The 27,126-nt window shown below is 35.6% G+C and overlaps 1 long non-coding RNA gene and 1 other non-coding gene across 2 annotated transcripts in view; both read right to left on the bottom strand.

Moving 5' to 3' along the window:
* LOC147572038 (uncharacterized) overlaps window positions 1-27,126 on the bottom strand; it is a 169,100-nt gene that overhangs the window by 25,743 nt on the left and 116,231 nt on the right. The window lies entirely within an intron of this gene.
* On the bottom strand, window positions 23,336-23,441 carry LOC112859822 (U6 spliceosomal RNA). Its single transcript, XR_003223554.2, has one exon. It is a non-coding gene; the product is annotated as a U6 spliceosomal RNA (small nuclear RNA).

The raw sequence follows: 27,126 nt of genomic DNA, 5'->3' as shown, positions 1-27,126 counted from the left end.
CACTCTGCCCATGGCATATGGCCTTGCAAATTGTAAACCTACCCAAAAGAAAATATTGGAACCCAATTTATAAATACACCTTACAAAATACTGTTGTTTATTTCCTCTCCCTCCCCTCCCCCCACTCTTCACAAGTGTTTTCAAGATGAAAATTCTCAAAATTCTCCCAAAAGATTTAGGATGATTTGAGGTTGTCTAATATGAGGTATTCAAGCAAGATATGTTTTTTATTGTGGGTGATGGACCATATAGGAGCCAAATGTGTTACCTCTCACACTTTTCTCTAAGATTTAGCCAGTGTGTTACCTATCTGCCAATGATGCAGCTAAAAAAGTCTTACTCTTAAGGGGAGTAGAAAGAGAGAGAGAGACAGAGGATCATTCCCAAGCAAACATCATTAAGTTTTCTACCTTGGGATGGTCAAGACGATGCGACAATGACCAGTTGCATATAACAAATCATCTTTACCATACTTTTTGTCTTAGAGTTTTATAGTTTCTAAGTCATCACTTGTTGTTAAATTGTTGAATGTCCATTCATGATTAAGATGGCATTGGCAATGCATTCAGAAGTTGCAGATAGTTAAGCAAAATGGAAAAGGAAATTGGAAGTAGAAAATACCCAATCCAAGATCTTAGTCTGAGTATTGTGGAAATGGCTCGATCTGAGGATATACAGACAATATTCACTGAACTGTAATATTAGCGTACCACACAGATTAGCATTTTCTAAAAACTTAATCCCGTCAAAGAATCTTAAGGTGGAGGGGAGCTTAATTGTCTCCTGAAGGTCTGGTACCTTTCACCTGCACATAAGACAGCCATGATGATTTTCTTTTAAACCAGCAAGAGGGACAGAAAGAAAATCAGCCAGAAGTATTTGTCGGCAAGGTGCCTTAATGTCCGTTTCAAAAGTCACAGATTACAGTTTAAAATGGAAGTCCCCTTTTGAACAAAGAAGGAAAGGTTATGAGAAAATACGGTTTGCCATTATTGATGTACAAAGCCAGCTCTGATTGCCTCTGTCCTGTAGCTCCCCCACATGCATCACTTGGATATTGCCTAAATCTCTGGAAATGAAAGACAGGAGATTCCAGCTGCTGCTATGAGAACCCAGCTTGACGAGCATCACATCCAAACTGTTTTTCTCATTTAACGTACTTTATGGACTGCATGTCAGGTGGTCTCTGTGTGGTTTGCTCAGCTAATCCTAGAAACATGTAAAAGTCATACAAATTATAATTTAAAAAAAGGAAATAAAGTCAATTGACCATTGATTGTTCTTTCCTCTTATCCCAGAACCTGGTAAGAGCATCCGAGTGTAATGATTGTGAACTCAAAGAATTTCTGTTTCACTGCACTTTATCTTTGCTGGTAATGAAGTTAGTGGTTTCAACTTTAGTGTCTCTCTCTCTCTCTCTCTTCCAAAGGCCACCTTTATGAAAGACAAACAGTAATTACACACTTTTAGCACAATAGTCTGCCTTCTTTCAGTCCTTATCCCTTAATAAGTAGGGAAAGAATTAAAGAAATAGAAGCAGGCTATTTGTGGAGCAAAATATATAATTTCATTTGAAAAAATGTCAATGTAAAGAATAAAGTAGACCTGAGTTTTATGAATATAATCATTTCCTGATCATCTATTGCTAATAAAAGAGTAGTGTTTATATTTTACTTTCTAGTTTTTCCCAGTTGATGATTAACTACCTCCTATACCTGCACCCTTCTCTGTTTGAGTAGCAGCATAATGTTAACTTGTTTGAAATGTCTGGCTCTTAGATTGTTAAGGAACATAGAAAGTCTCCTCCAGTATTCTGTGCTGGACACGAGCACTGATGGCTTAAAAAGCCTTTGCATTTGTACAGATTTCTCCATCCCCTTTTTTCTGTATGTCACTATTCATTCTTAAGCGTATTTATCTACATTTTGTTAATTGTAATTTAAAATTCCATCTTAAAAGATGTACATTTATACTATAGTAATTTTGAAGGCAAGCTGTTATTTCATTGGGTTGTCACTCTCTCCAGAAATCAAACCCTCCCTGTCACATATAAATAGATTGCTTGATATACATGCAATATCCTGTTGGTGTCACGCACTCTTTTCTTTAATCTGACTGACACGGCACATAATAAAATGCTCACTTCAATATATGTCTGTTGCATTTTGCCTAATTCTGGGCTTAGTTTAATATTAGTCATGAATATTTCCTCCAACTAGACAGGAATTTGAATATATATAAGGCACAGTTTATGTTCATACTAAAGCACACGCTTCAGCCTTAGTTTTTATTGCTTACTCTGTTTGTGATGAATTAAGTCATCTCAGGGAAAGAAGTGAAGGCAACAGGGACCAGAACTGTTATCTTTATCCACAAGTCAGGTGGAGGGTGAGTGGGTGAAATTCAGCTGCTGTGTTTTACTTTCCCTGGGCATCAGAGCTGAGAGTTAGAGAGGACTACTCAGTGGGAGAAAAATAACAACAGATGAAACCATATTACGCCTGTGGATTCCTTTATGGCCTAGAAGCCACATTAGTTTCTAATGTCCTGATAATGTTATATTGATTTTATATTCTTTTTTATCATATGTAGGAACAAGTTCATCACCATTTCTTATTTTTAAGTATTTCCAAATTAAATTCGCAAAAGAAGAAAAGCCATTACAGTGATATGTATGTGAGTGTACGTGAAAATGTACATGTATTCCCAAACACTAAACATGTACACACACACATTTGTGTATGTAGAGCGGGAGTACTTACGTGATTTTATAAAGTCAAGTTCTAATAACTTGAAAACATTTTCCCTCTGGATTAAAATAAGTGTAAAATATTTTGAAAACTTACTTGACCCTCTCAAATTTATCCAGAAAGATAGTCCATATTCCTTTCCTCGGTTACCTTCTATTTTTTTTTTTAATGTGTATCACATTTTAACAGCTATAATAGTGGATTAATATTCCTTATTTTTTTGCATCCTATAATGTCTTCTGTCTCAAGACTGCAATGCCTCAATGTTATATTCAAAATTAGAACCCACATGTCAGTTGGCTTGTATATGATGCTGTGATATTCTTACCTAGGAATCTAAATAGAAAGATACCCAATAAAAATCCCATTCTAAAGTGATCTTCTGTGCTACAGGTTTGAAAATCTCACAGGACAAAACACGTTCCTCATGAACATTATAGTGTATATTAAGTATACCTCTGCAAATCACAAAAAGAGAGTTAAAATAATGCTACCCATCCCTCTAACATTTAATGGATCTTTTCGTTGTTTGTTTCACTATGTCTGATATTTGTGTGGGTATATGCGTGTACCTATCTTGCTTTTAGACACTTCTTTTCTCCATAACAGTTTTTCTGTTCTATATTTCATGTGACTATACGAAATATTTTACTTTCATATTTCATCTTTGTAACAAAAGTTTATACCATTTCTACAAAGAAATAGAGCACACATTGTTTATATGATGGGCAGCTTGGGCTCCCAATGGATGTAGACAATAGATAAAATGAACTACTGGCTAAAACAGATTAGATGCCAAACTCAGTTAGTCCTTGCTTAATTCTATAAAAGTATGTCAGTTAGGGACTTACTTGACCTAAGGAAAAAACAAATCTCAAAACAATATCCGAGCTGATTACTTATTCAAACTGATTATGCTGCAGCCACTGCTCTGTTGGAACAAAATCCAGTCATGTAAATTTAGCCCATTCCCTTGGCCAGCCTGCATAGAGAAACTGCCATTACAAGGTATTTTATGCAATGACACCAGCAACATAGAGCAGATTAATTATAAAACAGAACAGTGAAACAGAAATTATATCCTAGTTACAGCCATTTCTGTAAAAATTTTACATTGTTCTTGTTGAGTGCTTCTGATATGCTTGAAGAGTTTCATGACACAGTTGTTCTGCAAACCTTGGAATCACCTACAGCTATTAGCTAAACACCATGAGTTTTATTAGATAATTATTTATGTCACCAAAATGCTAGAAGACTGAACAGAACCAACAAGTCAGACATTTTGGATAAAAGGGAAAACAGACACCCATGAATCTGAGTAACTAAGCCCGGGTGCAAGAAACATTGGACACGCATGCTGGAATCGCAGCTCTGTGAGCCAATGCTCTAAGGCTCAAACCAGATGATCCGAAGGGGATGAGAGAGGAGATTAGAATCGGAAATGGTACTTCACCAAATGACGCTGGGTCAAGTATTGTATGCTTACTAACGTGAGTATGGAGTATAATATAGCAACTCATATTTTGAAAAGCCAGGCACAGTCTCAGGTAAGCCTATTGTTCCCCAAAGGCCGTTCGCAGTTACAGTTAACACACTCCCCTGCTTTCACCAGAGCCTTCAGGAGCCGTGACAGTGCTTGCAAATGTGATGCTCATGACAAGTCTGTCTGCTTCTAAAGCATGTCAAGAAAGCTGAACACTATTAATAATACTAATGGAGAGATTATCTTTAGCTCTGATTTTTTTTTCTCCTTTGAAAATAAAAGTGGGAGGTTTGTTTTAACACCCTGCCCTTTTCAAAAAGGTTGTGGGAAGCAATTGAGCCTCTCTGCAGAAGCCTTCCTTTTCAAGTTTCCGCTTAATTAAAACACCGCATTTGCTTGGTTACAAGTGAACTCTCCGCTAGCATATTTTGAAGCTATAAAACACGATAGTAATAAAATTAGCAGTTACTCTTTGTCAGAAGAACAGCATCTTTGTTAGACTGTGTGGACAAAGGGACAATTATATACTTTTAAAGTAGCCATTAAAGAGGCAACATTGTGCCAGCGCTTCCCTATTACAGCTGTCTGTTCTGCAAGGATACAATAAAGGTTGTAGAGTAGCCAATTAGATAGAATTAATGTGCAAATTTCTGCATAAAAAAATATGTAAGCAAAATATTGAAAACCAGTCAGGAGTGGAAAAAATAAAATCGCTAAGACAAAATAAGTAAACTGGACTTTGGATATGCCAACATGGACTGTTTCTAAGCCGATAGGTGGTGTTTCACAGAAGCATGTTGAGAACGTGACAAAAAAGATACCCATCCAGTGAAGGTCCTTTTTCAAAATGAGTTCCCAAAGTGCTCCATACCAATTTCAACAAAGTCTTGAAAATGGAAATATTTTTCATATTTTCATGATATCTAGCATTACACGGAATGCATATTTCAAGAATTTCATAATTCTTTGGCAGAACGACCTCCCTGAGCACTTACAATAGAGCTCATATTCCCCACTTGCATAACAAGGACCATTTTACGCTCTTTCTCTCTTTCATTCGTTTTAAAGCCAGAAGTTAAACAGATCGTTTTATAAGACAAAAGTAGGAAGGTCAAATTGTTTTCCTTTATCTGAAATGGTTACTGAACCCCCGGTGTTTGTCTTCTCCGCACGTTGGCATCCGGACTGCCGTTCTCTTTTGTCATGGATTTCAGCTGTAAAGTGTGTTCCTCTTTAAAACTAAGCCTCACTGTGTCATATGCTCAACCCTGCTCCATACAACCCAACACAACTTATCACACTCTGACAGCTAATATTTAAAAGAGAACACACACGTATTTTGAGGTTTGATAACTGCTATCAATCTCGATAATGGGTATCCAATCCAAAATTGTGACAGATATCTAGTGGATTGAGTATCTACCATGAGCAGCTAATGCCGAAGTAAATGAATCAGTGAGGCAGCTACTTCACACCTATAATTAAAAATAAAACAAATAAATGCCACACAAATAAAGGGAGCCTGAGAAATCTATGTCATAGCTGCAAAAATGCACCAAAGGACAAAACTTCATAGACACCAGTTTCCAATTTAGCTCTCTTTTCCTTTGGGTTTCTTAAAATAGAATATTGTGAGATATTTCTAAAGATTTCTTTTTTAATGGTTAAAATTTCAGGATTTCCAGTTCAATTTGTCATTGCACCTTGTTTTCGCAGAAGCTGCCAGCAGAGATATAGTGGGCCCTGAAACAGCATGACTTTGATGCTTAGAAAATGCTCTCTTTTAACAAAGTAAATCAAGGTACAGTGACCTCCAGAAGCCAAATTGCAGAACAGAGCATAATGGGTAATGGTATGCAAATTGCCATGCACGCGATGGGGATGTCATTACAGCAAGACCAAATGGTGGTAGCTAATGACCTCGACATTTGATTTCTAGGTGCATTTTATTTTATTTTTTCCTGATTTGAAAATATATCTATCTGAGACAGTAGCTTCAGCACACTGATGAGCCTGAATAAAAAGTGTGAATTTCTCCATAGTGACTATTGTACCTTAAATCTGCCAAATTTGAAGACAGTAGCTGAGTAGCCCTCAAATCACTCTAACGGATATACACGCAATTTGTACAATATTAATTCTAATTTTCAATTTGAAGATATATTTCCTTATAAAATTATCCTCCTAAGGAAAATGTGATGCATAAATATTTGGTTTTGGCCTTTAAATTCTTTGGACACAGAAAAGAGAAAGGGGCATAAGCGTAAATGTGTTTGTTCTGGCCTGAGATCGTCCATTCCACATTTAGTAGTAAATTATTTGGGGATTGAAAGGACTGTACTGTGTATTCTTAATAGCCATTTGTTCTAGGAAGTTCAGTTATTGAATATTGTGGCATCATTTCTATACTTCAAATGAGTTTCCCTACCAGCTGGTGCATTTTTGTTGAGGTGAACATAAAATGAAAATGTTTCACTATGAAGTCTTCCCATAACTCTAGTTAGGATTTTAAAAATAAATCATAACAAGAGCTCCAAGAAAATATTTATTGCTCTTCCCAAGCATTAGGAGAAATGCTTGCTCTGGACCTGTCATTCAGAGCAAATCAAGATACTACTGTTCAGACATTGCTAGAAGAATTACTAAAGCATTGTCAAGAATAACAGACCTGGAGAAAAGAGCCAATTGTCTCTTCATTTATTAACAATTTAAAGTATTTAAAGCTGATTGATACAAGTAAGCATGAAGTAATTTTATGTTGTGCTGAATTCTAGGGAGGTTCAAAATAGCTTCAAATTACTTTTTTGTTAAGTTATATGATTTTTGAAATGATCAGATTACATATGTCACACTGGACTGCCTCTCTAAAAATGACATTAGGATTTGTGTTGATTATTCAAAAATCTGTGTTTCTGCCATGTAACTACTTTTTTAAGAAACTGATGTCCTAGAGGAAAGATATATACATACATATATAGAGACAGACAGACACACACACACACACACACACACACACACACACACACACACGCTCCATTTTAAGTATTCTTGTTTTTATTTTGCTGCAGGTAATCAAATTGCTTACCAGGTCAACAAAAATATCAGTTAAGGTTTTCTTCTTGTTAAGTTGCCATTGGAGGAAATGTTACTTTCTTTTTTATTAATTGCAATCTATAGGTAAAATTCTCTAGATGGAAACAATGTCCATTTCCTATACTGACTTCTATGTCTCATGTATGTTCACTTGGATTTATTTTATATCCCATTATTGGTTTAGTTCAAGACAAAATAAATTAAACAATGAATAGGCTACAGATATTTCCCATGGGGCGAGGGCACTTGATTTTATTTTCCCCTCTTCCTACATAATATTGCAATAAGTGTCTTTCAAAACTTATGGCAAGCAGTCCATGTTACTGTTCTTTCTTTTATTCCAAAATATAGCATATGCATAAGTAGTGTTGGACATGAAGACTTTTTCATTAAACATGTTTGCACATTAAAATAACTCGGGTAAAATTTTAAACACATTTTGGTTAACATAACCCATGTGTATTCCTGCAGCACAGATAATCCCCCTGCACACTTTCTCCGAGAGACTGTAACAAAGGAGCAGCAATACAAACCTGAGAACAATTCTGCTTGATTTTCCTTTGCAGTCATTTTATCAGGGACAAGGAATATTCCACAGTGGTGCCCAGATGAAGGCTGCATACATTCCCGAGCATTGCATTGTAGAAGAAAATGAAAAACCTAATAGCATTTTGACGTATTCCAGTTAGGTTTTCCATTAAGAGAAAAAGGTGATATGTTCACACCATTTGTCAGGAAAAGAAGAAATGAAGAAAATGTTGACAATTTCATTACACTCTGGTTATGGGGTGATCTGAACTTACCTATTACAAGATAAAAAAAATGATTCCAGATATTATTAGTTGAAAACACTATTGTTTATAGTTACTTTAACGTGTGCTACAACTACAGAGTTGATATAACTGTATAAGCTCAGATTTAAAAGGAGATATTTTATATCATTTACAGCCTTGATCAAAAATTTGTATCCTTTTGAATGCCATAGCATCACACCAAGTCACGCATTGCCGGACATTTCTCTGTTAAATCCAGCCCCGAAAAGAGGATGTACAGATACTATAAAAATGCTTCTAAGTATATCATTCTTTTCTTGACCTATGTATTTATTCAGAAGATATTTTCCCCATTTCTCATATTTTTTTCTTGTATTATTGACTATAGGACTCCTGGATTTTCTGCTGAGAATATTTCCCCAGGGAGAACAGTTGCTGTCCATTTAAAATCAAAGTTAAAAAACTGAACATTTTTTCTAGGGTGCCAGAGAGACAAGTGTAGATTCAATATGTTCAATTAGAAATTGAGGATTACATACATAGCTTTATTTATATTTCCTTTATTAATTATTATCAGCTGTAACATTAAGGCATTTCATATTAAAGCATATTTGCTATAGAGACACTAAAGCATATTTACTAAAATATTATTTACTTCTGTGATTTTGGGGAGAATTTATTTAAAAAGTCTCATGAGCATACTTTAAAGTATCAGGAGCATAAAGATGCATAAACATAAGAACTTCTTAACTGATTTTTAGTAAACTAAGCGTTTTGGCTGGAGGATAGCCAAACATATTAATCACCTCTCACAAAACAATGTCTAACAAATACTGCAACATACGTGCACAAGACCTAGAGCCTTGACCAGTGCAGAGAGCACAGGATGGTCTACATGTATGACAATTAGAGAGAAGAAGCTGATAGGTGACCAGAAAAGAGTGGGGATAAAAAGAGGCAGCAGAGAATGCTGCACCAGAGCTCAGGTGACTCTGAGGTTATTTTGCCATCAGGATGGACTATCATACTCACTGGCACTAATGTCATCTACTTTTGGCCTCTGCACATTTGTGCGGGAAATCATGTTAGCATATGTACATTTTATGTGGTACTCATTTGTTAAGGGCGATTATCAGACTCACAGACTTCGTATCAAGGGGGGAACTCAGAAGGCCATCTGGTTCGCCCACAGTACTGAGGTGGGCTTTCTGAGCCCCATTCGGACACCAAGTTCTGTGCCTGAAGAGGCAGCTCTGAAATAAACTATCAGTTCTGTGTTCTAACCGATCGTAAAACGAATTTTAAAATATTAACTTTATTCCAAAGTAAAATGTCATTACTTCAAGTTAATCTCAATTAATGGCATTATATTATACCAGTTTAAGAGCAGATGAGCTGCATATAAAATAGGGAATTTGCATTTTTGAAACCGTGATAGTAATAAGATGCACCACATATATAAATTAAATCACTTGCTCAACATCCTAAGGGTGGTAAATGTTGACACACACCTTATTTTCAAGTCAACCCGACCTGGTTTCTGATCATACATTCCGTTTCTTGCCACAATACCACCCAGATTCCAATTTGTAAAATTGTAAACAAGCTTAGAAAAATTACTTTTTTTCTAAGAAGCAATTATAATGAAGCATCTATGGCAAAACTTAATTAAATATCTTTTAGATGTATTCAATGAATGTCTGTAATATTCTTTTCTTCTTTTTTTTTTTTTTTTACCTCTCTTTTTGTGTAAGTGAGTTTGAATGAGAATCAAGTGAAGCAATTAGGAGAAAACAAAAACGGAGGAAAGTAGGCAAATTAAAGAAGGTTGGCATAAAGAAGGTCAAAGACCAAATATTTATCACAGATTAGCATCATTGATATGGAGTGAGACAGAGTCTGTCAGGCTACCTGACCCACCTTAAGGATTTTAATCTGCCCCTTTTTCCAGAACCTTCAGTGAAAGGAACTAAAATGTTGCACAGTCAGGACAAAATCCCATCATTGTGACAACCTTTCCAATGTCCTTTCCTGGTTTCTCAGCTGGATTTTCAGGGCTCTTGTTATTTCAAAAGTTAGCTTGCGGGAGTCTCAATTGCTAATTGGAACATCTACTTAATTTATAACACTTTTAGTGGAATTTGCTAGGGTGCAATTCTACACTTGAAGGTAGAGTCTTGCAAATAATTGTTAAATCCAGCACCATTGTAAAAGGCTTGCTTTCAGACTACTCCATCTCTTGAAGCAAATAAAGCAGAGAAAGAAAAGCTAATGAAAGAGCTTTCTCACAATTTGCTATTTTTTTCAAGAAATAAATTTATCATTGTTCTGCTCTCAAGCAGAGAGTAAGGGAAACAGACAAGGAAAGAGACAAATAAAAAAGGGACATTGTAGAAAGTCAATCCTTTCTGCAAAGAGAAATAAACAGCCATTTCAAATAAACTAACTTCACCTTAGAGAATAAAATATGAAATCTACATGTGGCCAGTGAGATTGCTGAGGATGTGCCACTGCAAAGGGTTAGTTCTCAGAGTTTTCTAGCTTTTGACAGTTATCCCATCCATGGACAAAGGGAAAGTGAATGAAGGGCATTATAGCCACAAGGGCAGGATAATTAATCTCTTTTGACCCTTACTGTAACACTGTGTGGTGAACAGCAACAGGTCTATCTTGAGAGGTTAGGCTGCTGTGGGCAGATGGCAGTCCCAAATTGGACACAGCAATGGTCTAGAGAATACTGAAGCTTTCTTGTTCTCTGCAATACCCTCCCTGGTATCAATGCTGCAGAGACGACAGCATTTCCCACCAGTGGCAAAATTATCTGTGACAGTCATCATTAATATGAACTAGTGTTTGTGGAGCACTCTGAAGTGTGTAGGAAGGGTTTTTCTTACACATTATCTCCTTCCTTTCTCTGGAAAAAGTAGTATTACTATCATTATTTTGCAGGTGACCATATTGAGTGTCAAGCAATTTAAGTGAACCCAAGTCCAGACTCCAGACTTTTTCCACCGCTTTGCCTAGATATCCAATTGTTCTTCTGATCCCCTGTCATCATGTGTACTGAATTCTAGGAAACTTGTATGCCCTGTTGCTAATATCGATGACATGTAGTATAGTTTCTAGACAATTATCTTAAACAAATAGGACTTGCTCAAACAGAATATTCCAGATTCTGAGTATAGAAAATTTTGTGAAGAGCCATGGGAAGTACTACACTGAAAAGCAATTGTAGGAAATAGAGAATAATTTATTGTATTTCTGTCTTGTGTTTTCCCCCATAAAGTGCAAACATCAGAGTTTACATAATAAATGTCTTTTAAGCACCAGCTGATTTAAATATTTTTTCTTTAGCAATATCTGAAGGGGTTATTTAACTCCAGATTTTTCTGGAAGACAAAGATTTCCTGAAAATGCTCTAAATAACATCATTAAAAGCTTTTTTCGTGGTTAAATCAAACATAGTAAAGTTGGAACCAGCACTAGGTAATATAAAACCTTAACCTCCAGCTTCTCACTTCTCACTTAGGAACTAGTGAAAACTGTAGCTAGAAATGGGAACAGGAGATCTCTGTTTTTTAATTAAATTTGTTTTTTAATTAAATTTTTCTGGATCATTACCAGTAAAAAACATCTTGTAAAGTCATGAAAGAAGCAGTAGTCACAGCAGAGATTTTCAAAAGAAAGCAATAACCTGTATACACCACCAAGGGAAATAATAAGCCCAGAAAGTATACTATTTACCACTTACTGTCACATCATTCCATGGTAGTGAGAGGCAGGGCACAAAAGGCACTACTGTTCTTTTATTTTTATTCTTATTTTTTTAGGGTGAGGGAGAGAGTAGAGGAGAGGGTCAGAGGGAGAAAGAATCTTAACCATGCTCCATGCTCGGTGCAGAGCCCAACACGGGACTCAATCCCACAAACCTTGAGCTGGAATAAAGACCTGAGCCAAAATCATAACCTGAGCTGAAATCAAGAGTCAGACCCTTAACTGACTGAGCCACTCTGGCACCCCTAAGGCAATGTTCTTGGTTGTCTTGCATAATCGGCAAAGTACAAGAAAACAAGGTACGAGATAAAGATATAGATGATGCAGATGTAGATACAAATATACATATTAGACATAAGCGCATATACAAAGAGTACATGTGTCTCTTGAGGTTTTCACTAATCTGTATAACACATTCCTGTGTGTCACAGGTAAGGAGGCCACAGATTCAGTGTGTTGATTACTCTAGTGCCCCATTAAATGCACTAGAATGCCATTAATGATAATGGCTTCTTTCTCCAAAGATGTCATAGATCAGACAAAATAATATATATACACACTCTGTTCATGAAAATTGAAGAAAATAATTGAGCACTTGATGCTTAAAGAGCTGTTTATCCACTTTATCGTAGGAAAGACTTTTGAAATAGAAAGAATTGGGAGCTGTGCAAATAATTGGTGAATCAAGTCAGAGTAGAAACAAACTCTAAACAAAAGTTTAGAAAGTTTCTAAACAAAAGTACATGGAATAAAGCAGATGGTCCATGCTGGAGTTCCTTGGGTATCTAAATATAGCAGACAACTCTAATCACAGAGAGAAGTTCAGTTGTCATCCTGTGCAGGAATTTTTAAGGCAAGAAGCTGAATCTAGTACTATAACTTTGTGTGAAGTTGTAAACTGTTTGACTAAATCAATAGATACCGGCCAGATTTCCTCCAGTTAATGATCAGAATATCTAAGAGAATTGTGTGGGTCAGTGATTTATATCAGCAATTTACTCATTTACAAATACTCAGTATATTTCACTGAGCGAACAGTAAACAGAACTTTCAGAGACATATACATATTTGGAAATATAAATAATAAATCACTTTTAACAGTTAAATTGAGTTTCACACATACTTGGAGAGTGTCAGCCTGGATATTGAGATTTATAACAGTTGTCTATTTGCATAACATGCCCAAATGTGCATTTGAAGCAAACTCAGTATAATCTTATACAAAGAAATTAGTCTATCATCCCGTAAGGACAGATCACCAGTTATGTTCTGAGGAAAATGAAAGGTTGGTCACCTAAAGTAAGTTCAACAGGATAAAAACAAAATAAAATTTGAATGTGGCTCATAGGTCCATGATCTCAAAAACATCCACCCATTTAAAATAGACTCTATCCACAAGTATTTGCTTAGTAGTTTCTGGGAGTTTCTCAAAATCTCTTTGCAATCAATGTATTAGTTACTCTGTTCTTCCTGTACTGCTCTGTCTGCATGCTCCATGAGAAAAGCCACTTGTACAGCCCCAGATGCTGCCACCATACAGCTTGGGGTCATCTGTGTGTCGACCTAGTTATTATATTCTGATTTTCCTAGAGCCTCCAATCCTGGGGACACTACTGGGTCCGGAGAAAAATCATGTTTTTGGCTTCTGAATCCTCTTGACTAGTTCCATCTACATCCTCCTCTAACTTCCCATCTCTAGAGTGCCCACCCCAAGACACTTAGTGTGCTATAGAAGCCTTTCTATTGTAGTATACACTTCTTTTCCTTTTTCAACTAATGTCTCACTGCTAGCATGAGAGAACATCATCTGTCTTCACCTAGCTGTGAATAAGTCTTCCTTGCATATATGAATATATAGAAACAAATCCTGGCATTTGTTTGAAAAGAAAGGGAGGTAAGGATTGTGGTTAACAGGAAGTCAAAAGTACCTTGTGATTCAAGAACATGAACACATCTTCAGTAAAATATAATGTGGTCCATAGAAGTGAATTTTACAGATATATAAGACTCACCGTTCAGTGCTGAAATATTTGCAGATTGAGATACGACCTCACAATCTGTGTGTCTAAAATTATTACTTTCTATGTGGTAAATATATACAATGGAATATTACTCAGCCATAAAAAAGAATGAAATCTTGCCATTCATACTGATGTGGATGGAGCTAGAGAGTATTATGCTAAATGAGTCAGTCAGAGAAAGACAAATGCCATATAATTTCACTCATATGTGAAGTTTAAGAAAAACAAACAAACAAACATGGGGGGAAAAAGAAAGGCAAACCAAGAAATAGACTCTTAACTATAGAGAACAAACTGAGGGTTACTGGAGAGGAGGTGGGCAGGGAAATGGGCTAGATGGGTGATGGGTATTAAGGAATACGCTTGTGATGAGCACCGGATGATGTATTAAACAATGAATTACTAAATTCTACACCTGAAACTAATATTACACTGTATATTAACTAAATGGAATTTAAATAAAAACTTAGGAAGGAAAAACATTATTACTTTCTGCTTTGATAATATTTAAAAAAATTTTTTTTTAATTTATTCATTTTTGAGAAAGAGACACAGAACATGAACAGGGGAAGGGCAGAGAGAGAGGGAGACACATAATCCAAAGCAGGCTCCAGGTTCTGAGCTGTCAGCACAGATCCCATCGCAGGGCTCGAATTCACAAACTGTGAGATCATGGCCTGAGCTGAAGCCGGACGCTTAACCGACTGAGCCACCCAGGTGCCCCGATAACATTTTTTAATAGACTACTCACTTTCCTGCTTCTTAAATAGAATGCAATAAACAAAATTTGATTTTTGGCTGATTATGAAATATATCACAAGCCTGCCTTATTTTATGGTGCTTTGTTTTATTGTGCTTTCCAGGTACTTCACTTTTTACAAATTGAAGGTGTGTAACAACCCTGTGCTGAGCAAGTCTGTCACAGCCATTTTCCAATAGCATTACTCACTTCATGTCTCTATGCTACGTTTTGGTAATTCTTATGAAATTTCAATTTTTTTCATTATTATTATATTTGTGATGGCTTTCATTACTATTTTATTTGTCTGTGATCAGTGATCTTGGGTGTTACTATTTTAATTGTTTTGGGTGCCATCAACTGCATCCATACAAGATGGTGAGTTTAATTGATAAGAGTTGTGTATGCTGTGATTGCTCCACTGACTGGCTATTCCCCCACTTCCCTCCCTCCCTGAGCATCCCTATTTCATGAGACACACAATATTAAAATGAGGACAATTAATAACCTTGCAATGGCCTCTAAGTGTTCATGTGAAAGAGTTACTTGTCTTTCATTTTAAATCAAAAGCTAGAAATGATTGAGCCTAGGGAGGAAGGCATGTTGAAAGCTGGGACAGGTCAAAAGCTAGGTCTCTTGTGCCAAAGAGTTAGCCAAGTTGTGAATGCAAAGGAAAAGTTCCTGAAGGAAGTTAAAAGTGTTACACCAGTGAACACACAAGTGATAAGAAAGCAAAACGGCCTTATTGTTGCTACGGAGAAAGTTTGAGTGGTCTGGATAGAAGATCAAACCAGCCACAACAGTCCCTTAAACCAAAGCCTAGTCCACAACAAGGCCCTGACTCTCTTCAATTCTGTGAAGACTGAGAGAGGTGAGGAAACTGCAGAAGAAAAGTCTGAAGCTAGTGGAAGCAGGTTCATGAGGTTTAAGGAAAGCAGCCATCACCATAACATAAAGTGCAAAGTGAAGCAGCAAATGTTGATGTAGAAGCAGCAGCAAATTATCCAGAAGATCCAACTATGATAGTTAATGAAGGTGGCTACCCCAAAAGTAGATTAAAAAAATGTTTTTAATGTTTATTTTTGAGACAGAGAGACAGAGTGTGAGTGGAAGAGGGGCAGAGAGAGAAGGGGACACAGAATCTGAAGCAGCTCCAGGCTCTGAGCTGTCAGCACAGAGCCTGACATGGGGCTCAAACCCACAGACCGTGAGATCATGACCTGAGCTGAAGTCAAACGCTCAACTGACTGAGCCACCCAGGCGCCCCAAAAAAACAGGCTTTTTTTAACAACAGATTTTCAATGTAACTACTAGAAGGTGTCTCTAGTTTGGTTTTGCTGGATTCTTTTTTCACTTTTATTAAATAGTCATGACTTTTAGTCAGTTCCAAACAACAGAAAACAGAATCAAAACTGTTGAAATTTATATTTTCATTAAAATTTATATTCAGAGACATGAGGGTTAGAAGTTCTCCATCGTTACCTTTAAATTAAATTATTAAAAGAAAAGATGACAGTAGAAGTGTAACAAAAAACAATGAAACTGAAAATAGAGGTATTTGAATAGCACACTGGCACACATCATGCCAAGTAATTAAAAGTCCACAGATACTAAAGCATAATAATAATGAGGCTTAGGCTAGAGTTAGCTTAATTACATGTCAGCTGTTAACACCACAGAAGCATCACCAGATGTATTTTTCATCTGCTATTCTCCTGATTTTTAGTATTTACTTTCAGTTTATGTTTTTGTATAATAGTCACATTATTAAATATGGACATTGGAAAAAGCCTTTGGGTTAGCAAAACAGAAAACAATCTGAAGCTAGGAGTTAGGTAGCCATATTGGATTGCCACTATTGTGAGACTGGCACCATTTTTATGACATTTGTTTCTCCCTGAAGAGTTCAAATGTCTGAGGAGGAGATGCCATGTAATGTTTTATGACAAGAGAATTCTTTGGATTGTATTGAGTACAATGCCTTATATTTCAGATATGGAAATCTTTCCATCTAAAGAAATTGAGAACATTGTACAGAAAGGCATGAAAGCAAGATTTCATCAATACAAACACCTCTGCACAGAATCTACAATTAAAAGAATCCCAGGGCACACATTTCCATTCCACAAATGTTTATCTGCATATATCTTGAGACGTCTTTAATTAAATAACAGTGTTTGGAGGTAACTAAAATAACATTAAGGAAAACTCCCTATCTCCGGATTTATACCATGCTGATGACATCCTTCAGCACCTATCTTCACTGCCCATAATTGTGTATTTGGATCCGTGGAAGTAAAGGTTAGCCCATTGCACATTTTCTCTCTTTCAAAAAAAAATGTGATAGAACGGAGAACACAATGTAATTTTGTGGTTGCTGATACTAATAATATAATTAAAATTCTTAGGCTAGATCACTCCTGTCTAGATTACATAGAAAATGTATCACACTTGACTGGAAAAAGGCATAGGGTATCTGGAAATGTTTCTCATACTCATACTCAGTGTCTGAGTTCCCTACTGAATGATATATCAAATATTGGGTCTGCTTTTGTCACCTTGAATGCCTTAGGGATTTCTTCTAATAGACTTTATCAGATTATTATTGTAAACTTCTGATGTGATTTACAAGATTATTTAGTGCATTTTCCTATTTGAAGGAAATATTTGTAAGAGCAGTTATATGGAACCTTCAAAAAGAGATAGGATGAGATTTTTTTTCTCTCTTAAATGTATTGATTTACTTTTTTTTTTTTTTTTTTTGATGAGGATGTAGCTGAGAACATAGGAGAGGGGAAGATGCACTGCAGAGTGCTATCTACTTCTCACTGTGGCATGAAGGCCTATTTGCATCAAATGAAAGGGGAGTCTGAAGGTGCAAAATTATCTATGAGAACGCTGCCCAGCTAAAGCAGTGATTTCAAGGGCCCAAAAGACTGAAGTCTTCACTCGAAAGACAAACTCTCCCCTGCCTCTGCTCCTGTGCTTTTGGGGTGACCAAGCTGTATGACATTCTATGAGAAGTGAAGAAGTTCATCCATACCCACAAACAGGGCTTTACTTTTCTTTTTCTCTTTTAAGTTTATTTATTTATCTTTGAGAGAGAGAGCAAGCAGGGGAGGGGCAGAGAGAGAGAGAGAGAGAGAGAGTCCCAAGCAGGCTCTGCACTGTCAGCACAGTGACCAAGGTGGGGCTCAAGCCCACAAACCATGAAATCATGACCTGAGCTGAAACCAAGAGTAGGACACTTAACCGACTGAGCCACCCAGGTGCCCCAAAACAGGGCTTTTCTGAGGGACATTGAATTTGGCTACTGGAAGGGAGACCATTGTCAGGCAACCCAGAAAGAGCTCCTAAAATTGATTTTCAGAGAACATATTGGTCCCTGCACTCCATTCATTTTTCTAGCCTTCAATATTTATTTCACAAACAAGCTTTCTGTGTGACTCAGAAGTCTAAATTAAAAGTTATCTGTTTTAATATTATAGCACATTTATTTCATGATACTTATCATGAACTTTGTGGTTCCATGTGGTCAGAGATCATTTCTAATGGCTTTACATCTGTCAATCCAGTGACAAGCCCATTTTGCTACTTAGATGTCCATCTTCGATGCTCAAAAATTTTTTTACATACTAATTGACTAAATGAATGAATTATTGAATGAATGAGTAAAATAACCCCCATGTCTCCTCCACTTAACAAAATTGTGACAATCTTTCAAATCCTGGCTAGAGTTCCCTCTTTCACTCCAATCCCAAACTAATTAATCAATTCAAAACACTTTACCATGTAAGAGTAGCAAAGGTACTGCGTAATGCACACTCTACTCATTTATCTCACTTATATTTTTTCATTAATCATTTATTGCTTTCTATTATTAATTCCTTCTTATATATGGTTTATATGTATACTTAAATTATTAAATACTAGAGTATATAGTCTGAATCTTACAAGAAACCAGATATTTGCATATTGATTATCTTGTTATTTAAGGAAGACGATTTTCCCATAGAATATGTCACGAGCTTAGCTTTTACTCATAATCTCCTATTAATTACATTGCAACATATGGGGGCCTTCATTTTCAGTCATAGATCCTCTGATGTGTGAATATTTCTGCGTGTGCAGAGGGGTATCACTAGGAAACTTGGGATTAGGAATGAAAGGACACACGTATAACCAATTTTGCTCTGTTTTATTGACAGCAAATAAGAGTGAAAGTGTCAGCTAGAAAATAAAATGTGTTTTTTTTATTTCAAAAGCATGCTTATTCTATGAAATTTTGCCCTTCCAACAGAGAATCTAATCTCACAAACTTCTGTATTTGTTATCTCATTAATCAAGACAACAATCTTCATTTAGACAAATCACCACCCCTGCAAGGAGCCATCAGTTGGCACAATTCCAAGAGACTCTCTTTCATTAGTTATTGTGTGTAAATAGCAGTCATTTCACCTCCCCCCACACCAGCCGGCCCCTGCATAGGTGATAGCAAGAGAGGTGTCCAAGACGGAATGTAAAAGCTTTACTTTTGAGAAATAAAGTCACATAAATCACAGTCTGTGAGTTTTCACACCTTTTTCTTGCCTTCTTCTATAACATTTTTACACAGATATATTAACATAATTTACAATTCACAATTTTGTAGTTATTTGACTACAAATCATCCTCAAGGTAATTAACTTATAATGTCATCTTCTCAGAGTCCATCCCAGCTCTTGGCACATAGTAGGTATTAAATAATTATCTAAATATCTTACCTATCATAGGAATTACCAAACAACATTATGTAACTAACTGTCTGTATTGTATATAAATGTATATATCTGCAGATCTTTTTAAATTCTAACTGTAACTTAAACCCAAGCAGAAAAGCAACACTTGTAATCAATTAAAGATCCCAAGGCATTATAAAGACCTATTTAAACTAAATAATTAGCAATTTAGTGCAATATATATCCTTATATATCAGACTGAAAAATTAATAAGGCAAAAATATACTGATAACACATACTTGGATTTTATCAATGTTAAAATGTTTTATTTTACTAAAAGAATGAATTTATCTTATTTTGCTGTTATCCAATATAGTCATTATATATTGTGAACAATATATTTAATATATATTTAAGAGGGATAAGGGTAATACTTAATAAAAAAAAACGGTCTTCTGGAATAATATCATAACTTGTAGTTCTGAAACAGTAAAAACTGAATAAAAAGTTACCAGTGTTGCCCAGATTCATTAAAGTTTCTAGCACTTTTGTACATATTTTATATTTTATTAATATAGTTCAAACATATAGAAAATAACATACAATCATTCATCCATGTAGCTATCTCACTGTATTTGCTCACTTCTCTCTCCCTTTCTTCTCTATATATTGTCCAACCTTTTTTACCCAAAGGAACCAAAGTTTTGATGTTTATTGATTTTGAGAGAGAGAGAAAGAGGCAGAGCGTGTACAGGGGAGGGACAGAGAGAGAGGGAGGCACAGAATCTGAAACAGGCTCCAGGCTCCGAGCTGTCAGCACAGAGCCAACATAGGGCTTGAACTCAGGAACCCCAAGATCATGACCTGAGCCGTAACTGGATTCTTAGCTAACTGAGCTACCCAGGCACCCCAGGGTAACCAAACTTTTGATATCGGTGCACTTGGTTATAGTTTCATTACTGTGACATCATAGAAACTATATTTATTGGTCTCTGCCTCCAGCTCCTGGCACAGAGCTCCTAAAACCTTTGTAATTTCCTGAGTGAGAAGAGCACTGTAAGCATCTTTTGTTCTATTAAGACAACTCTGTGTGGGTTCTTGCATGGCTCCTCAATGGGGAATGGTCACCAGAAAGACCAAGGCATGATTGGAAGCTGTGAATTTTCAGCCCCTCTCCCCAGTCTCCAGTGAGGGGAGAGAAGCTGGAAATGGAGCAAAAAACTGATCATGCCCATGTGAAGAAGCCTCCATAAAATCCCAATAAGAGGAGTTCAAACTGCTTCTTGGCTGGCCAATACATCCTCACCGAGAGAGTGGCATACCCAGACTCCACAAGACCCTTGGTGTCTCTTCATCTCTGTCCTTTAATATATCCTGTACTAAACTGGTAAACATAAGTAAGTATTTTCCTGAGTTCTGTGGGCCACTCTAACAATTCAACTGAAACTGAGAAAGGGTCACAAGAACCTCTGATTTATAGCCAAATCAGACAGAAGTGGTGAATAACCTGAAGACCTACTCCTTGTGACTGACATCTGAAATTAAGAGGGGGCACAGTCTTGTGAGACCGAGCCCTTAACCTGTGGGGTCTGATACCATCTCCAGGTTTGGTATTAAAAGTGACTTAAATTATAGGACACACAGCTGATGTCTCAGAGAATCGCTTGTCATGGGGGAAAAAGCCTACACATTTGGTGACCAGAAGTGCCAGAATGAAGTGTGCTGTGTGAATAGTACAGGAGACACACAAGAGGAAGAATGAACTGAGTTTTTCCCTACAATGGAAGAAAAAGACTGGGTTGTTCATTTTAACTATGGATATGTATGTGTAAATGTATATATTCTTAAATCATGTACTGTTTTTATCATTTAAGAGTGACATAAAAGATAATAAATTCTATATATGTTTTGGTATCTGGGACAAATATACAATCCAGGTTGATTTCAAAATAAATAAGCACACAACACATATATCTTTAACTGTATTAGTGTTTCCACTCAGCAAAGGTAAGTATTATAATAAGAACTCATTTATGAACATTTATTCTGTACTAAGCAATAGTCTAAGTGTATTACTCGAGTTTTCTCCTTATTCCTCATAATAAAGCTAAAAGGGAAGCTCTATAAATTTCCCAATTTACAAAAATTAAAAGGAGACAATTAGAAATTATTATTTGTCTGTGGTCACCTGTGGCAGAACTGAGATTCAAAACTTAGCAGACTCCAGAATGTTCCCGTTAACCACTTTACTATACATAAATTTTGATTTTGTGAACTATCAAATATTTGTTAATATTTAGAGACTGGTATAATAGACTGTAGTAGTTATAAGAAAAAAACAAACTTATTAAAATTGAGTTCTATGCCCTCAATCTTTAATGTTTCTTAGATACGAGATTCCTTTGAAAGTCTGGCATATACTATGGGCTTTACCTTCAGATTTGGGTATACATACATGTGTATGTATGCATATATGTATACATATACATTAATTTGTGTTATATATTAGAGTTTCCTCAGATAGCCTAAACAGAAGTTTATAAATATAGAATTATACAAACATTATGTATGTTAGTCCTTTCCCAATACTTTTTTATTCATTTTATCAATTTTAGTTTTAGCTACAAAATATTTTTAGATAGATTGAATTATTATCTATTTTTAAGAACATAATTTGCTATTAGCAGATTGTATAAATAGTGTTTAGGTAACTCTCAAAGGCTGTGTAGTTTAATTCCAATATAAATATCCCAAAAGGTACAAAGGGAGCCCAAGTATTTTGGGTTTGAGGATACTTTTGTGGGCTAGCTTGAAAATGTTGCTACTTTCAATAACATTTTCTTTTCTTTTAATGTTTTTATTTATTTTTGAGAGAAAGACAGAGCCAAGAAGTCATTGGCTTCAAACTAATCTACCTCAAATCTTACATTACCAAGGTTCTCTGTAATTCTTGGTATGCAATTAAGAACTGGAAATCTTCTACTTGTCCCCAGTCACTATTTTGTTTATGGTAAGAATGGAGTGTAAGTCAAGAGTAATATGACAATGGCCAAATAGCTATAGATTTGTAGTGTGTGATCCTTGTGAGAATAAGGAAACAACAGTTATTGAGTATCTTTTGGAAAATGCATTTGACCATAGACAGCCTTCCAGGATCCCTTTGAAGACCTAATTCTCTGCTATTTGCCAGAACTCGAAATGTATATCATGGATTTAAAAACCCAAAATCCATGCCCTTAAAAAATGTTTAATTGTGCTTTAGTAATAGTCACTTTTTAAAGTTTTGTTATATTTTGACAGAGTAAAACACTGCATTTATCAAGGGCATTCTTTCTCACTTACAAACATTTTCAAACCTGTAGCAGCTGGACAATTCTTAATAGACTTGAAAGTGAGGGTAAATAGGGTTGTCATAACTAGTCAATCAGTCAATCAATCATTCTCTTTTTAACCAAAGTAATATTTTGTGGCAGTAATAGAAGGAGCATATTATCCCCCTGAAACATTGTATTCACCAGTCATAGTTTGGAAACCAAGTTCTTTCACTGGTATTTAAGCATTTCTAGTATAAGTGTTTATGGAGTTTAAGTAAGAAAAAATTCTCAGTTTCTACGTTCATAACTTGGGAAGAAATATAACTGGTATTAACTACTTCCTAGAATTTTTGTGAAAAAATACCTGGGTCAGAACCTGCACTAACACAGTATTCAGTAAAATAGACTAACATTATTTTGTTGCTATGATTTTTTTTTTTTTTTTACCTTTCAGTTTGTGCCTTTGTGGCATAATCAGTCTTTCCAGTTTCACTGAGATATAATTGACATATAGCACTGCATTCATTTAAGAGACACAGCATAATGATTTGATTTACATATATCATGAAGTAATTACAAGTTTACTTAACATAATTATCTCATACAGTTACAAAAAATATTTTTCTTGTGATAAAAACTTAGGATTACTATCTTAACTTTCATTTATAGCAAAAATATGGAACAGTTCACAAATTTATGTGTCATCCTTATGGGGGGCCATGCTAATCTTCTCTGTATCATTTCAGTTTTATTATGTGTGCAGCCAAAGCGGGCAATCTATATCTACATCTGTATCTATCTATATCAATATCTATATGCACACACACATAATGCTTATTTCGGTAGACCTTCCATCTTCCATTTTTGTCAGACAAGGCAATTCTTTTCAAGGAATTATTTCTTAACAGCAAATTAAGTAGTGAGGAAGTGAGATTCTGTTGTGTATTTCAGCAATCAACAAAAGATGAGAGTCTTCTGAAATATTTATTTTAGGTCCTAGAATTTAAACATTGGACATTTGCTCCTCTTGATCATCTTTTAAGATCAAATAATAAACAATTTGATTTGACATATTTCCTCTTTGGTGTTTCATACATCTGTTACAACATAACAAACAGGGGTAGCACTTAATGAGAATCTGGAGAAGGATGTATATAAATAAACTGAATCTCAACTTGAAAGTTACTAATTGCTCCTTGGTATTAATATGGATGTAATGTATTTATTACAGGATCTTTCTGCCAAATAACTACGGTCTATTTAAACTAGTGGCCCCATAATCACAATAATATCCTAAGTAAGAAAACTACATCATAGCCAATGTATATCACTATCACTATTATTAAATGCATCCAGCTTATTAAAATGTACCCAGCTTATTAAATGTTACATATTTCTGAATTTTTAAGGTAATTTATTGTCAAGTTAGCCAACACACAGTGTATACAGTGTGCTCTTGACATCGGGAGTAGGTTCCCGTGATTCATCACTTACATACAACACCCAGCGCTCATAGCAACAAGTGCCTTCTTCAATGCGCATCACTCATTTTCCCTGCCCCCGATCTCCTCACTCCCATCAATATCTGAATTTCTCAAGACTCAATTCAATTATCCCCAAATAATGAGTCAAAATTTCCCCCCAAATAATGTTATTTCTGAAGTGTTTAACCTTTAACATAGGGCCAGCTTCTTCTTAAGGGCTTTATCCTATATCTTTTTAGCATACTTCATATTTACCTATTTTCCATTCAAATAAGTGCATTTAAGCAGATATACTGTTTCCCCAGCATACAATAGAGATAGTAATTGTCTGCTTCTATTAATTTTCTTACTGAAAAAATATCTCTCAGTAGTATATTAATAGGTTTTAATACACTGAGGGCTTGTATTGACCCCTAAAACAGGAGATGGACAGACAGTAATACACCAAAGCATCCACCTGACTTACAAACTCCAAGTATTTCAATTGCCTTCATGACAGTTATTGTTGACTCCAGTTTTAAATGTCATTGCCAGTCAGGGTTGGTAAGAAGCTCTTTTTCCCACCCTTGATTATTTCCTAAGCCATTCAAGGTTTGGAATCGGAACATTCCTACTCAGAGTAAATATAAAATATATAGATAAGGCCTAGTGAGGGTAAAGCCAGGTCAAAAAGATGTCATTATAAATGTTATATCACTGTAGCTATCTTCATTTCCACATTTACAAAGTTTTTATAAAGTAATAAGCAAATTTTTGTCATTATTTCTGAAATTAAATCAGTCATCTACTCAACAAGCATTGAGGAACGACTGTGACAAACACTTTTCTAAGGCATGCGGTGGACAGACAGGCAAGGACCTTGCTTTCGTGGTGTTTACATTCTGGAGAGATGGGTAGGTGGATTTCAGAGTGAACGGACAGAAGAATAAAGAACAAAACCAATATTTTATTAAACAAGACAATTTAGAGAAGTGATAAGTGGCACTAAAAAGAAAACAATATTTTTGTGACACACTGAGGGGACAGATTTTAGATTCGGTGGTTCAGGAAACCCTTCTATGGGGGTGATCTTGGAAATGATCTCTGAATTATGCAAAGTACTTGACTGTATGACCAATTGGAAGCAGAGAATTCCAGGCAAAGGAAATTTTAAAAATAAGGGAAAAAATGATGGAATATTTGTATTTCGTCAAAACGTGAACCGAAGAAGTTCAAAGATATTTTAATTTTTTAAATGTCCTGAAAATATACTGATGTACTGTTTTAAGAAATGTTTAAGCAACAAATTAAAAAGTGGACAATGACTTCAGACAAAGATGTAAGAGAGCCATCTGTGAACCTAATATTCTTATTCAACACCACTGTAATGAAATTTGTGAGTCTGAGTGCTGAGTTCAACAATAATTCACTACCTATTTCTTCATAGGAAGTGAGCTCAATTATCTCAGCTATCAGAAACTTCTAGGTGATCCTCTAAAAATACTCATATGAACTATTTAGAAATATTGTTGCTGTTCCAAACCATAGTCAAAAATCCTTTTTATCCTACAACCCAGTACTCTCTCTCTCTCTCTCTCACACACACACACATACACACACACACACACACCTGAAAAATGTGTTTCCCAGAACAATACTGTGTGACGAACTCTTGATATTTTCTATCATTTCATTTTTAAAACATTTAAACATGTTTCATAACTTACTAAATTACTTTTATGACTCACCGATGGGTTTGTACGTAAAGATTGGAAATACTATTCTAAGAGACATTCACAAATCTACACACCCTAATCTATACACCAAAGACAAAAACAAAAACAAAACAACTAGGTCAATTACTATAGGCTAAAATTATTCATCCTTTCAGGAATAAACAGTAGTATAGTTCTTCAATGTTTTGCCAAATACTAAATAGAGGGGAAAAAAAGAAGAAGAAACCAGAATTAATCTTTTCTTTGCCTAACAACACGGTAATTTTGTGTTTGCTAGGAAGGCAATGTTTATATTAAATGGAGAAGTAGAAAGAATTCCATACTTATAAGGAAAGCTGATTTTCTTTCTGGTCACTCCTGACTCCATCTATTGGTCTCAATCATTCCCTAAATGTAGAAAGGAAGCATTTAAGAATTTAACAGTAGGGGTGCCTGGGTGGCTCAGTTGGTTAAGTGTCTGACTTTGACTCAGGTCATGATCTCACAGTTTGTGAGTTCGAGCTCTGCCTCAGGCTCACTGCTCTCAGCCCAGAGCCTGGAGCCTGCTTTGGGTTCTGTGTCTCCCTCTCTCTCTCTCTGCCCCTTCCCTACTCATACTTTGTCTCTCTTCCTCTCTCAAAAATAAATAAACATTAAAAATTTTTTTTAAATAAAAAAGAGAAATAACAGTAAACTCTTAAGAGAATTACAGTAAAAGATCAAAATGGTGTTAGTTAAAAAACTTCATAATAGTGAATCTAACATTACAAAAATAAACTTTTAAAAGTAATAGTTGAAATTTGTATTTATATTTATCCTTAAATTTTTAACCACCTCAAGTAGAAATGTCACATAATAAATTATTCCAAAACAAAGTTTCACGCAAATTTTGGCCTCAGAATACATATTTACACACATATTGATGTTTTGGAATTTATCCACAATTCAAACAAAAAACGTAAAGTCATATTTGGAGTATACGGATTTCAACAGACTGAAAGCCAGCCTTTAGGGTTCCTTCTTCTCAACTCTGAGCCTAAGATGATTTATGTTTCTCATTCGTTACTTTAAGATATTTTTTAAAAAGTTGTTACATATATGTTGTAAAAGTAATATTGAATAAACCAGAAAGTCTAATAAGTGCTATAGATTTATGTGGGAAGGATGCAGACCCTGACATTTATTTATCATAGGCGAACCCTCGAGCCTTGCAAGATGTCTGTTAATTCCCAGTGAGTGGGGCATGGTGGTCTGACTCCTGTGCCTTTGCTAGCTCCTTCTTG

This window comes from Puma concolor, chromosome F2 (genome assembly GCF_028749965.1).
Source record: "Puma concolor isolate L17-30 chromosome F2, mPumCon1.1.hap2, whole genome shotgun sequence".
Classification (NCBI taxonomy): domain Eukaryota; kingdom Metazoa; phylum Chordata; class Mammalia; order Carnivora; family Felidae; genus Puma; species Puma concolor.
This window is presented reverse-complemented; position numbering and strand designations above follow the sequence as displayed.